This window comes from Amblyomma maculatum, chromosome 8, assembly GCF_055883805.1.
Source record: "Amblyomma maculatum isolate TAMU_Amacu chromosome 8, ASM5588380v1, whole genome shotgun sequence".
NCBI lineage: Eukaryota > Metazoa > Arthropoda > Arachnida > Ixodida > Ixodidae > Amblyomma > Amblyomma maculatum.
In genome coordinates, this window is record NC_139351.1 from 83,785,322 (window position 1) to 83,804,617 (window position 19,296).

General features: G+C 45.4%; 1 long non-coding RNA gene across 1 annotated transcript; it reads right to left on the minus strand.

Annotated features, from left to right (window-relative positions):
• Positions 1–2,410: 2,410 nt before the first annotated feature.
• LOC146181669 (uncharacterized) lies at positions 2,411–16,574 on the minus strand. Its single transcript, XR_014700012.1, has 3 exons — positions 16,447–16,574; positions 2,698–2,776; positions 2,411–2,594 (listed from the first exon to the last, which is right to left on the minus strand). It is a non-coding gene; the product is annotated as an uncharacterized LOC146181669 (long non-coding RNA).
• Positions 16,575–19,296: the final 2,722 nt, after the last annotated feature.

Below are 19,296 nucleotides of genomic sequence, written 5' to 3' on the forward strand. Positions count from 1 at the left end.
CTACCAAAATACCGATGCTCATTAAAAAAAAAACAGTATTAAAAACGCGTACCACGTCTCGCTTGCCTTGTAGTGTTCTCTGACTAGCGTGTGCGCAGAATTTGTTTCATTCACCTGCCATAACTAAAAGTACCATAGGCCGACAGGTCGTTTGCGAAAACAGGTTTGTGTTGTCCTTGTACATACTGTTGTGGGACACTGTGCCCGCCTAGAGATAGAATAGACACAGAAGAATGGAGGACACCAGGCAAGCGTCACTTGCCCCGGCGCTTTTCTTTTGTTCTCTAACCCTCGCGCTGGCGCCGCGCGCTCGTCTCGCGCTCGTCACGCGCCTCTTCTTTTTTTGGCGCAGCGCTCGTCGGCGCGCGCCATAACAACACCTCCTCATACCATTTGTTTGGTCGTCGGTTAGAGAGATGCCCCACCGGGGTTATTATTATTATTATTATTATTATTATTATTATTATTATTATTATTATTATTATTATTATTATTACTATTATTATTATTATTATTATTATTATTATTATTATTATTATTATTATTATTATTATTATTATTATTATTATTATTATTATTATTATTATTATTATTATTATTATTATTATTATTATTATTCGGTTAGAGAGATCATTTTACGCGCACAAGATACCGGCCCTTCGCAGTGCCTAATACCTAATATGAGGGGTTTCTCTTCTTTGCCTCCTCGCCGAATTGAGATAATAGGTAGACAAACCCAGCAAATGAAGGGTAAGAGTGAGGAAGCCGGTCTACGTAGATGGGCGGGACCGGTAGCTACCGCCTATGAGGATGTTTTGCATCCAAAGTTGGACGGGTATTTTAAAGATTACTGGCAGACGCCAGTGCACTGACAGAACCCCAAGTTTACCACATCTTCATTACATTGCATAACTATGCCGAGATGTTCACATACTAGCAGATAGTCTTACGTTTCATGCAGTAGCGCATAAAGAGTGCTATGGTGCAACGTTACCGGTCCTCACCGATTGGGCAGATCCGTCCTGGCTAGCGATAAGGATTCTAGAAGTTGAACACAAAGTAGATACCTATGTAACGAAAAATGATAGGTTTATGGTTTAGTTAGAAAGCGCATGGAGTGGGCCAAAGAAAAGAGTTGTGTTAATGACAGTCTAGTCTAATTCAAAATAGCATGGGCATGGGCAGGACATGTATTCTGAACTAAGTATAAACGAAGGGCGCTAAAGGTGGCAGATTGGATTTCAAGAATAGGAAAGCTTATCAAGGGGGATAGAAAAATAGAATGGAGCGTGAGGTTAGAAGGTTTCCACGCATCAAGTGGATGCAGCTATCACCTGGTCAGGTGCTATGAAAGAGCCCTTCTTTTTTTTTGTGGCTATAGGCATTCTGATGGCAAAGACGCATGGAGATCACTAGTGATGCGCTGCAACGGACACTTTACCCCAATGCCTGCAAGCACTGCCCAACTGAACTTTATAGAAGAAGCAATCCAATATTTGCCGAAGAAACCGCAATACTGGCGGAGGAGCGTTTTCATGTTTGCCTTGCACTCAGTTCTATTCTGCTCCTGTCGTACAAGTAGCTCTTAAGAGGGGTCCTCTTTTTTGCATCTGCAGCCCTCACGGCGGATTACAGTGGTCGCATGCTCTATGTCTGCTTGAAGATGACAATCATGTTGCGCAAGGAAGGGCTGAAGTATTGGTACGCTGCAGCCGCTTCACGCGACAGGTTAATTGTGTCCATGTCTGCGGTTTTAATTCCACACCAAGCCCATTGCTTTCGGTGTAACGCTTTGCCTGAGTCATGGTACTCGTGTTCGACTTCCAGACAACAAGCGTCCACTATAAAGCAGCGACAGCCCTTAGTGCTTCTTGCTTGACGAAAAATATCCCTCGAAAGGACGGGCACCCGGTACTGCCTGCAATCACCGCTGTGTTGCCACTTCTCCCAATTATATTTCCATATTGAGGAACACTATACAGAGACAGAGGCATCACGCAACGGCATCGAAAACATCTACCGAGAGATAAGTGCAGTCGCGTACCTTGTGAGGATAGGGAGTATTACATCGAATCTTACCACATCGTACAATTTCTAATAAGGTGCAACCAGGAAAATACTCAAAGAAACGTACATCCATCCGAAGTCTCCCTTGCTTCAGAGTGTGTATGTAGCCTACAGGCAAGAGAAGTGATTAGCGAAAGTTTTTAGGTCACCCTGGCAGAAGCGCACCTGACGGGCGCCGGAAAACTCGACGCTGAGTGCGTCACGGCGGAGCAGCGCCCACATATGGCAGTGAGCCCATCGCTCCCTTCTAGAACAATATAGCTGCACTAAGATAGGCGATATATTCAGTCAATATTTCTCAGAATACCGCGGTTCATTAACAAAACAGACTGTATTGCATTAACCCTTTCACAAAATCTGCTTTTTGGCTTTATTTCCGTTTTCAGTGTGAAGGCTACCTTCACGAGCAACAAATGGTGTATGCCGTCGGTAACCTTTCTTTTTCAGTAGCAAGTGTACTTCATGACGAACCCTCGCAATCCACTGGGACATTGGCAGTGTGGAGGGCATCTTGTATTCCAACATTTCTGCAAGGAAAGTAGCTTAAATAAGAGCTCTTGGAAAGAGCCTGGCATAAGTAAAGGCCTAGTTGCACAGGTTGGAGTTGCGGCAATAGTTTACGTTACTCACATAATTTGAGCAACTGCTTTGGTCGATTCTTTCCTCAACACTTTTTCCTTGCGTGGAGTCCATGGTGCAGTAGCAGTCACTATAAAACGCAAGGGTACAGCATTAGGTAAAGTATAATGCGCTGCTAGAAAGCGCTGAAAGAGGAAGTGAAAGTGTGAAAAGGAGAAAGAAGCTCGCCATTGTTCCGTGAGAGCATCACATGAAAGAAAACTTTAAACAACGTCTTTTGCTACCCAGATCTTGGCCGATCCCCTTTTCTGGGTATGAGTCATATGTTATTTGGACAACAACAGCATCAGGCTAAGGTGGAGTGACTCTCTCTAAAAGAACCCTAACACAGTGGTAGAGGTCCTGAAACAATCACCATGGACCATTCTCTACCTGTGTGGAGCCAGCGGCTTTCTCGACTCCTACCTTGGACCGTATCATTGCTCCAGTACGGCGACGCACGGCAGCCAGGTACAGCGGCACCCACTTGGCAGCACTATCGAGAGCCACAGAAGTTTTCTGGCAATGCTGGAGAAGACGTGGATGACTGGCTTACCAATTACCAGCGTTTGAGCATGAATCGCTTGGATATCAGAATCAACGTTGCCGATGTTGCTTGCTTCTTGGACTGCACATCACTGACGTTTTGATGTGGATGTTTTGAAAAGGTGCTGCAGTGTCAGTTAAAGACCAGTTTTTAAATCTTTGGCCTGTGAGATTGAGAATCAGTTCTTTAGGTTTGTCATTCTATCGGCTTGCTGGCGGCATATGCTTACTTCCGTGTGGTTTTGACAATTATTTAAGGTGTTGGCATTATTCTAGGTGTTGACTTTTTACAACAGTTTGCGGCAACTCTCGACTTTAACAGTAGCAGGTTATTGTAACCTCTGGTTTCAATCGACCCTTATAGAAGAATCGTAGTGGGCTCCCAAAGCATCTTCTGCCTTGAAAGATACCGTCATTCCGGCGATGTCACCTCGTGTAATTATTAGTGAGCGTGGCCGTTCGTTTACGGCAGGTGTTGTGCAACAGCTTCATCAGTTCTGTTTTTGCAAATTCCGTAGCTCTACACCGTATGATCCCGGACAAACGGCCTTGTTAAACGTACGAACCGGACACTGACGAACATGCTTGACGAACATGAAGGACTGGGACGACGTGCTTCCCTTCATTACTTATACCTGTAATACCTAGAGGCATGAAAAAGCTGGGTATAGTTCAATTTTCTTTCTTTATGCCCATGTGCCTTGAAGTTCACTCAACACCAAGCCTTCTCTCTCCAGTACATTCTGCCACGCTGAAGAGAGGCTCGTCAGCGCGCCAGTACGCACTCTTGCCTCGCAGGACCGTTCTAAGCATTGCTACATCGTCGGCACCAGGATATCTGCTACTTCTCCGGAGATTTAGTGTGGCTCTGGAAGCTTATACGCAAACGTGGTTTGCGCACAAGCTGTTGAAAAAGACACAGGGTTGTTTATTGTGCTCACTTGGATCAATGACTTGAATTACTCGATGCCCTAAACAAGATTACATTACTCATTTCTGTGATTATCCAAGTAAACATTAAAAAAAAAGGACATAAAGTAACATCCCTTATGCTTTCCTTGGCCTCGCCGACTGTTGGCTTCTTTCCTTCATGTATTATAACGAGCACCCTCATTTCCCCTTAATTGATCTGCTTGTAGCTTACGGGGGTCTCGGTTCTGGCAGTCTTGAAGCCATAGGTAGCGTAAGAGGGTTCTAGCACAGTTTTCGCCCACGCTCTTGATCACGTCCTAGGTGACGCTGGCAGTAACAATGGACGTTCTACGTCCGCCGCTATGGTTGAGAGTGGCGCTGGTGAACACTATCAAGGTTCGTATACAGACAACATAAATACCCAAGCAAGTAGCAGGGGGGACAGCGGCCGATGTAGCTCAGTTGGAAGAGCACCGGACGCGATATTCGGAGGTCGTGGGTTCGGTTCCCACCATCGGCACGTTGTTTTTTTGCTACTTTGTGTTTAATTATCTTTCCCCTAAACAAGATTACATTACTCATTTCTGTGATTATCCAAGTAAACATTAAAAAAAGGACCATAAAGTAACATCCCCTACGCTTTCCTTGGCCTCGCCGACTGTTGGCTTCTTTCCTTCATGTATTATAATGAGCACCCTCTTTCTCCTTAATTGATCTGCTTGTAGCTTACGGTGGTCTCGGTTCTGGCAGTCTTGAAGCCATAGGTAGCGTAAGAGGGTTCTAGCACAGCTTTCGCCCTCGCGATCTTGATCACGTTCTACGTGACGCTGGCGGTAACAAAGGACATTCTACGTCCGCCGCTATGGTTGAGGGTGGCGCTGGTGAACACTATCAAGGTTCGTATCCAGACAACATAAATACCCAAGCAAGTAGCAGGGGGGACAGCGGCCGATATAGCTCAGTTGGAAGAGAACCGGACGCGATATTCGGAGGTCGTGGGTTCGGTTCCCACCATCGGCAGGTTGTTTTTTCTGCTACTTTGTGTTTAATTATCTTTCCCCTAAACAAGATTACATTACTCATTTCTGTGGTTATCCAAGTAAACATTAAAAAAAAAGGACATAAAGTAACATCCCCTACGCTTTCCTTGGCCTCGCCGACTGTTGGCTTCTTTCCTTCGTGTATTATAATGAGCACCCTCATTTCCCCTTAATTGATCTGCTTCAAACTTCTCAAGGCCGTTCCTTGTGGAAAACGCAAGTTGTGCATGCCAAAAGGATGAAGCCCTGCCACTCTCGGGGCTCTGGCTGATAGTCTCGGGGGCTTCGTCTGCTCAGGGGGAATGTTAAGAAGCGCTGAACCCAGGAAAGAGGAAGTGTGAGGAAGGAACACGCCATTTTTCAGTAAGCGCATAAGGCTAAGGTGGAGTCGCCCTCGGTGAATAAACTTTAACACTAGTTTTATAGTAATTCATATGCAGATTCCTTATATTTCCTTCAAGTACAAAGCCAATTTACAGTAACTTATTTACGTAATCATATCACATGAGTGGGTGCAGCGGTGGCGTAGCGGTAGAACATTCGCCTAACATGCAAGCGGACCGGGGTTCAAATCCCGGTGCCGCGCAATTATCCACCGCATGAAAACAAAAATCCGCGTCTCGATGGAATTGCATACACAGGCTTGGGGTGCGACCTGATGCCGGTGAACACCTCCGTCAACGCACTCCCTCACCAGAGCAAGAGTTGGCCACCCTGGTGCAGTAATTGGCCGTAACCTCTCATGATAAGTTCCCCAAAACCCCGGCCCTCAGTCACCAGCGGCTGCGGAACAACTGTCCACGGCGGCGGTCGGACCTGTGACGCAGCAGGGGGTGCTAAGAAAGCCTGGCTCCGCTGGACAGGCCGCCATTGGAAACTGACCCTGGCAACGTTTAAGGCTAGAACCCTAGCTAGTGAAGCTAGTTAAGCAGTGCTGTTAGACGAACTAGAGGGTATGAAATGGGATTGCATAGGGCTTAGTGAGGTTAGGAGGCCGAATGAGGCATATACTGTACTGAAGGATGGGCATGTACTGTGTTATCGAGGTTTACCAGAGAGGCGACAACTAGGAGTAGGTTTGCTTGTCAAAAAGTATATTGCGGGTAATAACGATGAATTCTATAGTTATAATGATATGGCTGCAGGCATTGTAATTAGGCTTAATAAGCGGTATAAACTGAAGGTTGTACAGGCCTATGCACGTACATGTAGTTATGATGACCAGGCATTTGAAAGCTTCTACGAAGATGTAGAATCGGCAATGCGAAAAGTAAAGACGCAGTATACAGCACTAATGGGCGACTTCAATGACAAGGTAGGGAAAAAGCAGGCAGGAGACAAGGCAGTAGGTGACTATGTCATTGGTTCTAGGAATAGCATGCGGAAGCTACTAGTTGAGTTTGCAGAGCGCAATAACTTACGAATCATGAATACCTTCTTCAGCAAACGGAAGAACCGGAAATGGGCATGGAAAAGTCCTAACGGGGAGACTAAAAATGAAATCGACTTCATAATGTGTTCAACCCCCGCCATTATGCAAGATGTAGAGGTGATCGGGAAAGTGCGATGCAGTGACCACAGGATGGTGAGGTGCCGAATTAGCCTAAATCAGAAGAAGGAACGCAACAGATTAGTTTGAAAGAAACCCATCAACGAATGAGCGGTGAGGGGGAGGACAGAAGAGTTCAGGCTCTAGCTACAGAATAGGTATTCAGCTCTAACTGAGGATGGCGATATTACCTTAGAAGCAAGGAACAATAATTTCAGACATATCATTACTGAGTGCACGGTAGAAGTAGGCGGTAGGATAGTTAGAGAGAATACCAGTAAGCTGTGTAAGGAGACGAAAGATTAGATTAAGAAACGCCAGAGTATGAAAGCTTCTAATCCAACAGATCAGATCGAATTGGACGAGATATCAAAGCTAATCAATGAGCGCAAGGTGGCCGATATAAGGAAGTATAACATGGAGAAAATTGAGCATGCTGTAAAGAACGGCGCAAGCCTTATAGCGGTAAAGAAGAAATTGGGCATAGGCAAAAACCAGATGTATGCGATAAGGGACAAGGCGGGCAACGTCATCACGAATATCGACAAGATAGTCAAAGTAGCCGAGGATTTCTATACAGATCTCTACAGTAGCCAAAGTAGTCAGGACCGTGATGAGATTGGCGGTAGGGAAAAAAGTCAGACGTTCCACCAGTGACGAAGGACGAGGTCAAGAAAGCACTAGAAACTATGAAAAGGGGGAAATCAGCTCGAGAGGATCAGATAACTACAGATTTGCTGAAGGACGGGGAGGATGTCGTGCCAGAAAAACTGGCCACCCTGTATAAGCAGTGCCTGGTGTCATCGACGGTACCGGAACCATAGAAAAATGCAAACATTATACTTATTCATATGAAAGGGGACTCTAAGGACCTTAAAAATTACAGACCAATCAGCTTACTGTCTGTTACGTATAAGGTATTTACTGAGGTAATCGCTAATAGAATCAGGACAACCTTAGATTGCATGCAATCAAGCAAAGGATCAAGCAGGGCTTCGAAAACGGTACTCTACTATTGATCATATCCATACCATCAATCAGGTGATAGAAAAATGCTCCGAATATAACCAGCCCTAATACATAGCATTCAATGATTACGAAAAAGCATTTGATTCAGTTGATACCCCGGCGGTGATGCAGGCATTGCGAAATCAGGGGGTAGACGAGTCGTACGTGAAAGTGCTGGAAGATGTATATAGTGGCTGCACTGAAACTATAGTTCTGCATAAAGAAAGTAACAAAATTTCCATAAAGAAAAGTGTTAGGCAAGGAGACACAATCTCCCCAGTACTATTCACAGCTTGCTTAGAGGAAGTATTCAGAGACTTGGAATGAGAGCAGTTAGGGATAAGGGTAGATGGAGAATACCTCAGTAATCTGCAATTTTCTGATGACATTGCCTTGCTAAGCAACTAGGGGGATTAACTGCAAATAATGATTGATGACCTAGACAGGAAAATCAGAAAGGTAGGCTTGGAAATCTATATGCAGAAGACTAAGATAATGTTCAAAAGCATCGGGAAGGAACAGCAGCTTACATTAGGTAGCGAAGTACTGGAGGTAGTAGGCGAATATGTCTACTTAGGACAGGTACTAACCGCAGATCCTGACCATGAAAAGGAAATAAGAAGAATAAGATTGGGATGGAGCGCATTTGGCAAGCACTCGCAGATTATGACTAGCAGCTTACCGGTATCGCTCAAGAGGAAAGTATACGACAGTTGCATCTTGGCTGTACTCACCTATGGGGCTGAAACGTGGCGGCTAACCAAGAGAGTTCTACTTAAGTTGAGGACAACCCAGAGGGCTATGATCGAAAAATGGTAGGGGTAACATTAAGAGATAGGAAGCATGCAGAGTGGGTCAGAGAAATAACTCAAGTTAGCGAGATTCTAGTTGAAATTAAGAAGAAAAAATGGACATGGGCAGGACAAGTAGCGCGAAGAGAGGATAACCGATGGTCGCTTAGGGTGAGAAACTGGATTCCAAGGGAAGGAAAGCGTAGCAGGGGGCGGCAGAAAGTTAGGTGGGCGGATGAGATTAAGAAGTTCGCAGGGGTCAAGTGGATGCAGTCAGCACTGAACCGGGTTAAGTGGAGAAATATGGGAGAGGCCTTCGGCCTGCAGTGGGTATAGTCAGGCTGATGATGATGATGATCACATGAGAGTTAAGAAAAAAAAGATGAAACGACACCATGTAGATACAACGAAGATGTGTCATTGTGGTACGCTAGAATAATGATCTGGTATACTCTAAAATGCGCTGACATACAATTCACTGCAGTGCAACTGGGAGAAATAGGAATAAATAAGGAAGCCTACAACACTAACGGAAATCAAGATAAACAATTTCGCGGTAATTAAGATATTCTGTGTGGCTAAATTAGAGCATGGCTCTTTAGTTGTGTATGGCGTTGCAAATACCGAAGTAAAACATTTTCCCCCCGTTTTACTTTCTTTCACATAATCATCAATAAGCAGGCACTTCTTCTCCAGTTCTGGCTTCTAAACTAAAAGCGGTGATCTTAAAACTACAAGATTTTTTTCAAGTTCGGGACCAACGCCCGTTCTGAGAGGCGAGGTCTATAATTGCATTAATTCAGGCCGACACGGCAGCGTTGGAAGCACCGCGCTCTGGATGGATGGATGGATGGAATATAGGAGCGTCCCCTTTGAAACGGGGTGGTAGCAGTAGCTATCATGCTCATTTTTCTCCCTATATCTTAATTATTGATTTAAATGGTTAACTAAACCACCATTCACCACGGCTCTGCACGCCGTGTCGGGCGCCACCTAGGCGGCGTGGGCTTGTTTGTATCCAGCGCTGTCATTTTTCACCGTTACATATTGCACATCAGATATCGAAAGCTTGACGCGACGCCCCTTGAGTGTACCTCAGAGTACGCTCCGCCTCAATGTTTCCGTTCTCGGATTGAACTTTTGTTTTTACGGTAGTCTCTCCCCCCACTTCTTTCCTTATGGCCATCCCGTGGATTGAGCATTATTCGACACTCCTCATAGCATCCTTATTCTAAGGTAGGCCCATACAGCGGATTCCTCACGTTTTTTTTGTGTTTTTTTTGCAGGACAGCCTCTTTCCTCTGACCTATGGCTGCGTTCTTTTCATACTCCAACCTCAAGCAAGTGGTCAAATTTGCGCGCAACTGACCCCTCAGATTGAAAATTCTCGAGACACTGAATGCAATGCAAGGCTTTTTTCTCCATGAACATGAAAAGCTGATACTAACTCGTAAAAACGGGCGGACGGGGGAAGGGGGGGGGGGAGGGAGGCTGTGATTCGGTGAAAACAGCGTTATGTACTTAAGGTGGGCATATTGAGTTTATTGCGGTTTCGTTCAATTTATGCATCAGACCAGAAAAAATTACGAGATTACAAGGAACTTCTTTATGGGCAATTAAGGGGCAAAAGTGTCTAGTATACCTTCACAACAAAATTATTTTCGGCCATATTTATTGAGCCCCTGCATACCTTGCTCCCAGTTTGACGCCGCAAATTCTGCTTTCATAGCATTCAAATATGTCATTAGCATGCCAATCGTGATTCGCTCGCAGAGGACAATGACAGCCGCAGCACACCAGTCAAGCACGCGCAGATTCTTCTCAGTGGCTGCAGGACTAAATGCATGCAGTTCGCTGTCCCATTTCAGCCTGGCTCAGCAGGTGGTGTCAAAACTATTTGTGGAGACCCGGTAACGAGTGTGCCTGTGATTCATCTCTACAGCGGACCCAGACTTTTCAGCGCTTTGTTGACCAAGTCCTACGCTATTGACGTGGTGATTTGCAAGTCTTGATAACATTTTCGTCTTCAACCCTACGGAAGAGGCCCGCAAGCTCCACCTGAGCCAAGTCTTCGAAAGGCTCAGCTGATTTGGTGTTGTGGTCCGAAAAGCGAGTTTGGCGTTGTAGAGTTGGACTTTATCGGCCATTGCGTGAACGCCCATGGCATCCTCTCGTTGCCGGCCCGTATCACCGCCGTCACTCAGTTTCACCAGCCCACAGTCACCCGGTAACTGCGTGAACTTCTTGGCCTCGCCACCTATTTTCGGCACTTCATTCCTGACTGCGTTGCAATACTTCAAACTCTTCACGAACTTCTCTCGGCCCACAGCAAGCAGACATCTCTTATTGCTTGGAGTGCTAACCGCTAACCGCGCATTGAGCGGCTGCCATTCCGGCACGACGCTCCTAGTTTATCCCACATTTGACTTGCCCACGTCTGCCATGGCTGGCGCATCGAACACTACTCTCGGCGCGATCTTGCAACCGTTCGGGGCTGCTGTTTGGCAGTCAATCGCCTTCTTTTTCAAGAAGCTTTCACCACCTGAGCGCCAATACAGCACCTTCGGTCGAGAGGGGCTTCCAAAATATTCAGCCATGAAGCACTTCAGCCAATTTTTCGCAGGACGAATATTTCATATCCTTACTGACCACAAACCTCTGATATCTGTGCTAGCGTCCAGCAATGTCTCCTACACCCCTCGCGAAATAAGGCAGCTCGCCTACATTTTCGAATTTACCTGCGATATTCGTCAGGTAGCGGTAAGTTGAACATAGTTGCCGACGCTCTTTCTCGTGCTGAAATCATAGCGCCGCACAAAGGACGGCCAATAATCGACATCACGGCTATGGATTCTGCTCAACGAGCCCATACCGAGCTGCAACAGCATTGCACGTGTGACGCCTCTCTAGTATTGGACGTCTTGCTCTCTGACTGCGTCGTTCCTCTCGTTTGTGATACGTCGACCGGTCGCCCTCGCCCATTCGTCCCTCCATCAAACCACCGAACCGTATGTGATGCTCTCCATTCCATGGCCCATCCTGACTTCCGCGCAACGCAGCGCCTCGTCACGGCTCTTTATTTCTGACCTTCGCATTAACGTCGACGTTCGCCGTTGGTCGCGCACGTGCTTCAGCTGTCGGCAAAGTGCACCGACACACTGCGACTCCACTTGGAGCCTTCCCGTCCCCGAACGCCCACTTCAACCATCTGCTCGTCGATATTGTTGTTCCCGTTCCTCCCTGTGGGAACCACCACTATCAGTTAACCTGCATTGTCAGATTCAGGAAATGGCCTAAAGCGATGCCCCTTCTGTATATAACGGCGGAGTCGATCGCGAGAGCGGTCATCACACTCTAGATAAGCCGCTACGGAGTCCCTTTCACCATTACGGTTGGTCGTGGTTGTCAATTTGACTCAACGTTATTTGCTAACCTATCTCGTCTCTTCGGCGTCAATCACGATAAGGCGAACTCTTACCACCCGATTTCCAGCGCTATCAAGGAGCATTTTTACCGGAAGTTCGAAGCTTCACTTATGGCGTCGGCTTTCCCTTCACCATGGATTGAGCGCCTACCCTTCGTCCTGCTAGGTCCTCGCCCTGCACTTCACAGAGACTCTTCTACCTGTGTAGCAGAGTTAACGTCTGTTACTACACGCCACGTCCCTGGTGAGTTCTTCGAGACCTCAACAACCACGCCAGCTGACGTCACAGATTACGCCTGCCGTCTACGTAGCTCTATGAGCACTGTCGCTCAACCACGTCAGCACCAATATTCTCATCGTATCCACATCCCTTCCTACTTTCAGCGGTTCACTCGTCTTTTATTGCCACGAAGCCGCATGTCCACCCTTTCATGGTCGTTTCAGTTGCCCCGGCGCGCTCCTGAGCACTTTCTACTACGAATCAACGGCTGGGAGGACACGATATGAGTTAATCATCTCAAACCTGCCCACCTTGATTCTGCCGTCATCGCCATCTGTGCCACTGCACCCCTTCCCGACTGTGCCAGTTCTCACCGCATACGATTAACACCCATAGCATCCCCTTTTCGCTACTATCCTTTGCTTCTATTTTCATCGCTATAGGGGGAGGGGGCTGTAGCATGCCATCTTGTTCCGCCTGCAGGAGAAGACGACAGCCTCAGCACGCCAGCCAAGCTCGCGCAGATTGTTCTTCGTGGCTGCAGGACTGCATGCCGACGGTTCCCGCCTGGCTCAGCAGGTCCTGTGAAATATATCTGTGAAGACCCGACAAAAATTGTGTCTATGATTCATCTCACAAGTCTTTTCACTCCTGTACAGAAAATAAAATCTTCTTATCACACGCCGTAGACGAAAGCACCTGAAATTTCAGAAACCTAGCGGAATTTAATCTGCAATATCATCACATAGTACATGGCTCCTTTTTTTTTTTGCATTTAGCGGACAGTGGCTGCCGTAGCTGAGCTTCGATCTCACTTCCTTAGATTGAGCGACCAAGCGCCCTGGCCACTGTGCTACTGCGGCATACAATAAACGATGCAGAAACGGGCATCAAAGCATTGCAAAACTACGAGCAGGTCCGCAAGGTGTTCGTACGGCATAGCACCACCCTGCCATCAAGCGCTTACATGTAGTGAGTGTTTAACGCAGCTGCTGACCTCATCAAGCGGAAGCGTTGAAAGATGAGCGAAGACAACTTTGACGAATAACTGGTATCAAAATTGACTTCGTGTAAAAATATAAAAGCAAGCTGCGCATTAGTTGACTGCACTTTGAGCGAGTTTGCGTTATGGCCGAAAAGTTGTAAGAATTCTAAATCACCCAGAACTTGCCCCATAAGCAATTATTCTGAGATACTAAACCTGTTGTAACCAATTAATGTTCGGCAATTATCAATTTCTTTTCTGGGTCTGTAATTTACTGTGATAACCAGTTACATTTGAAACACAGTAATTGCAATGGACCACTTATTTTCGTTTAGGTGTAACAGGCTGATGCTAACATATGTTTTTGCAAAATTCTGCCGCTACGAACTGTATTTTTTCAACATCGCTTTATCATATTTTAACACGTAACTGAAATTCGAGAGCATTAAATGCCTCTACTTTCGACGTTCGAGATAAGGGACTATCGCAGTAATTTCATAGTTCGCAAAGAATATGCAACATTCATGATTAAGCAGTTCAATTTTGAGTTAGAGAGTACTTCTTTTTAAAGAAATAATTCCTTACTTGACACTCCCTCAATAATTCCCTAATAATTAGGCTCTATGTCGCATGCGATCGCCTTCTTTCTTTAGAGTCCACTGGGATAGATCCGTCTGGTTATAACTGATAAATATAGAAGAAACACACCAGCCGATTATAAACTTCATTCAAACTTTCTGTTGTGCGACTTGGTAGTTCATCTTGATGTATGGTTTTTAGCTCAAATACAAGGACAAGAAAGGCGAGACATACACACGCAAGCGCGAACTATACCACACAACTATAACTATAACACACAGGCGAATATAGACTGCCCTTTACTGGCGTCCCAACACGGCGCTGATGTTTCTGCCCGAAACCCTCCCTCTCATCCGTCTTCCTATTCATCTTTCTCAAGTGACAGGTGTCAATCTTTAATACACTCCACGCCCCGAAGTGGCAGCCTCTAATTGATAAAGAAGTATTCAGTTCACTTCAGTCGTTCAGTCGTGTCCGACTCTTCGTGACCCTATGGACCATGTCACGCCACGCTTTCCGGTCTCTCACTATCTTCCTAACATCACATAACTTCATCTACAGCGCCTCGAGGATGCCATCCAACCATCGCGTTTGCTGCCTACCCCTTCTCCGGCGACCCTCAACCTTTCCCAAGATCAAATCTTTCTCCAGCGACTCCTCTCTTCTCATCAGATGACCAAAGTAGCTGAGCTTTAACTTTAGAATTTGACCCTCCAATGAGCGGTAAGGGTTTATGGTCGACAATATCGACTGATTTGATCTTCTGGTAGTCCAAGGAACTCCCAAGAGTCTTCGCCAGCACCACAATTCAAACGCGTCAATTATTCGGCAAATTCGGCATGTGCGGACTATCCCATCCTTGATCTATATATTCCACGATACCACAAGAACGCCAAAATATCTTTGGTGCAAAAAGGGGACGTGGAAAAGTCGGATTTTGTCTTTTCATAAAGGCCCAGTCCCAAGCACTTCATCAACTTTTGTCACACAAGCCGATGGCTGTTAGAAAATTGTGAGGTTCTTTTCTTTAGATCTTCTGGCCACCTTATTCTGTGGCTTATTCAGAGACAGTAATCTAAATAGACGACCAGACTGACCAAGCTAACAACGAATACTTTTATGTACAGACATGGACGGGACGAGCGTAGAACGAGCAAGTGGGACGATGACAAAACACAAATTGTCAAAAAGTCGCCAAGATGTTGGATGGAGAAGCCGGTGCAGACGCTCCGGGTAGTCAGAGTTCTGCAGGGTAGGTGCAGTAGGGCCTCAGTAAGCCCAGCGAAAGGGTAGGCCACCGGACGGGGCCCAGTAGAGGCAAGAGGCCTCGAGTGGCCTTTCCACGGCCGATGCGTTAGGCCTCCCCGACGTGCCTGGGCTCAGCACGGCGCCGAACGCTCGTGCCAGTAAAGAGCTGGCGCTGTGGCACTCCCGGGCCCGACCACCGTTCCGAGTTTCGTGGCCGACAGGAGAACAGGACAGGATACAGCCGGCAGGCCCCAGGTCTGGATCCCCGGGTCAGGCCTGGCAGAAGACGCACCGCTCCGAGCTCCTTGGGCAGCCGATCGGCTCCGCTGCTCGCCTCTTCTCCCCTGCTCGTGTCTCGCGTTCCTCGAGCCAACCTTCACGTTCTCCTCTTCTTCTTTCTCCTTTCTTCGTTTCTTTCTTCGTCTTTGATCAAATTATCACATGTTCTTCACAAAAATTAAACAGTGCCCTGTATGCATTAAAGGCGGTTGACTGTCGTGGCCACGGACCAAGGATCTTATCCGCCGTTAAAGAGCGAGGATCGAGGCGGTCCAGCGCACAACGCAGCTTATGTATTTTACTGATAAATACTTTACTCACATAAGAGATGCTTGATTGTCTCTTCACAACAAGTTTTCACAGAAGACTGAAGTAAATGAATGTGATCGGTCTTGAACTAACATCAATTTCAGACTAAGACATTATTGTACCCAGCTACTGCTTATCAAAATTTCATTTTCCAAGCGTTTTCAGCGGCCATATCGTTGTCATTCTGATAAATCTTTCTCAAAACCTATCCCCCCAAAGCAGTTCTCTGGGAAATAAACTTTCCCGCTATATTATGGCTAATAGAGTAGTCTTTCGCATGCTACTGCCTAAAAGAATACTGAAGCTTCTCAGTGTCCTTAGATGCCCTTTTGAACGTCGCCGCATTATCACAATAGACGACCTGCTCGCTTCGACGTGTAGCAAAAAATTTCTTGAACGCCATGAGGAAGGGCTCTGCGGTGAGGTCGAGGACGAGATCAGGATGAGTTGCCCACAATGCGCCACAAGTACATAAAGCAACGCGATGTGCACTTCCATCGTGTGGCTGATTCTTCGTGGGTTTAAGGACAATTGTATATATCCTTATACAATACAGGGCTGAAAGTTTTCTGTCTATCCTACTTATATATGGGTATGAAATGTCGCTCAAAATAGATGTTCCTTATGGCTACATCTGATAATTTTACAGAGACGGCTGAAAATGCTTATATCCGTATTTTTGTTTTTATTTTATCATTAGATCATAATTCACCTTTTAATTTGTTGGCAAGCAATGCGTTTACAGGTGACTACAATACCAAAGTGTGCTTAGATGTGAAAGGTACAGTGCTATTTGGACACTACGCAAAGGTACACAAAAAGACCGTAATTAAATGCGGGCAGAATTCTAAATAAATAAACTTATACTTGCCCCACAAAAAGCAGAAGTAGAAAGATCAGGTGCGAACCCAGCATCATTTTTCTTCTCCCGTTGAACTAAACCCAAAATCTGGCCTCATAGAGAGTCTTCCGTGCCTTGGGTGGAATACAAGAGGCATTATATATGACTGAGCAAGTCATTTTCAAGTGACGTTTTAATTGCATAATTAAACTTATAAGTCAGCAGCAAAAGTTGTTTGCGTATATTTAATATTCTTTGTCATATGTGTTTTTGCAAAATTTGTATAATTCAGATATTTTATGTAGACCCAGCTTTTACCTCGTATTTCAAGGCAGAAATTTATGCTGATATTATATTGTATTTTAAAGGTACAATTCTGCGCTGTGCTTTCGAATGAGAGCGTGCTTTCTTTCGAAAATATGGCTGATTTTGTATCATATCAAGTATTATTGTTACAGTTCTACACTGTGCAAAAACAATAATACATTCAATATTTGCCACCAGTATGATTAGACGAATAAACCAAGAATAGCAAGATAACTGTGTAGAAAGCACGATGGGGGGCTTACTGCAAGTTCCAGAACTCCATTCGACCCCATCAAATGTCAAAGTGCGATCAAAACCTGTAATTAGGAAGGAACCGCTATTTGTAGTATCCCCAGGTGAAAGGCAAATCGGCACCCTAGCACCCAGAACAAAATGTGTCTTACATTTATTTGCTACTAGACGGAACTAGTTATGCCGATGACAAGACACAAGGCATTAGCATCAATTAGGAGGTGAGATGTGCGAGGCAGTTCCGGACATTCAGATTAACAGTATTAGCAGTCGTCATTACCAATTAAGCAGAGGATCTGTTAGCCGAAACATTACCACGTTTTGTGAGTTTATCTCAGTTGTGCATTTTTGTCTCTAGAGCAGGACAGCTGCCACCATCATTTATTTCAATGTACGCGTTTGGATGCTGACTTCGTTATGGATCGAGTTAAGCCAAATAGCATGTTCTAAATTGCAAATTTAAATGGATGCCGGCGATAAAGCCACGCGGATTTCTACGGATGATTTGATCTATTCCCAACTGGAAATGTTTTGTTGTTTTAATATGGGGGGGGGGGGGGGGTTCTTTTTTTTACATTTAGTAGCGATGCAATGCAGTGGTCGGCGCATTTTGTACTGAATTCCGCTTACATACGGGGCGCTGCCGCTCGTGCTAGGTTAAGGAGCCGGGGTTGAGTCCCAAACTGTCAGGCGCTCAAAATATGTCGTTGGTGGTTATCCTGGGACGACCATTCAGTTTGATGGAGACTGAATATATCGCCACAAAAGTGGCATTCCATTTGAGTCGAGCCAGGGTGTAGTGCTTATAATTCCCATATATGCAAGAATATCTGTGTTTGCACACCTTGGCAAAAATCTGTACTAGTTATGGCCACATAGCAAGGTTACCGGTGCGACATAGAAGGAGATATGGCACCAGAAAGTACCGCGTCACTTTAGTTAGACGCGTTCACACAAGGAATCATCGAAGTTGTTCATATGTGGCCCTGTAATTTTACACCCGTTGTTGCCTCGCCATAAATAGTAGTTGCCCCGTTCATACAAAAACATTTTACATATTTCTGCAAAGTTAGGAGATGCAAATTCAGTGAAGAATAAAACAACGACGCTCTTGCAAAAACATATTTCAAGCCTTAGTTTTCTTATAAATATGTGAGCGCGGTTGGATGAAGTATAGGTTTTAATATACGCCAGCACTCGATTGGATAGACGTATACTATGAGCGCACGACGAGGCAACGATTTCCAATTCCTATATAAATATAAAATATGAATATGAAACGAGACTCAAGCAGCCTTTGATCGCTTCGCGTTTGGCTTCGTGTCCTGCACAATGGTTCCGTCAATATCTGCATGAAAGAGCTCGGCAATCACACTTCACTGTTCACTGTGGCAATCGCTCGCTGGTAGTGTATTGTTAGATAATAAATTTCTCCTGATTGATTCATAAATTTGGTGCACTACGCTTTCATTCTTTTTTTTTCAACTTTTTTTTCAGAACAATGATCTATCAGGCGGGGCTGGAGGCATATAATGGTGGTAGGTGGCTGGTACTTTGTTTGCTGCTCTTTATTCCAAAAACGGCACGCGAACGTTTTAGTGCGGTCAATATAGTTTTTGAAAATAATGATATGCACTGCTTTTCACAATGTCTCAGACCGTGCACAGGAAGTTTTCATACAAAAGTGGCACTCGCAACTCTTACCTGAACTCTCCGCAACAGAAATGCTGCGCAGTTTGTTTTCGCAAATGGTACGGATGCATACGGTGAAAAACCCGAGGTTCATTCGAATGGAAATAGTATGATACAACAAGCAGCTCAGTAGAGGAGTGCGCTTTTCCTGAACGGCCGTGGTTAGGATCCCTTTCAGAACTCAGCAGAGAGCTGCTATCAGCATGAAGACAACGCCGCAACCACATCTGCAGCTTCCCAGGCCTTCGGAATACCGTAATGGGACCTCTAGGCCAATGCCGGCTGTATAATTGTGCTAAAAGAGGTTGTTTATTTTGCTTCTGCTTACATTTAACCTAATCTACGATTTTGCAGGATGATAAACAGTAGATGGCTACTACAAGCCTGATGTCTTGAAAAGGCGCTGCAGTGTTCATTTAATGACTAGTTTTTACCATCCTTGGTTAGTGAGCTCGAGAATCAGTTTTATAAGCTTGTAAGTTTATCGGCCTGTTTGCGGCACATGCTTATTGCCTAGCTGTTTTGACAATTTGGCTCACATGGTCGTAGCTGTTAGTTCTACAGCCAGCCTGTTGGTCTAGATTTCTGTCTGACGACCTGCTGACTACAAATAAGAAAAAATTGTTGCTT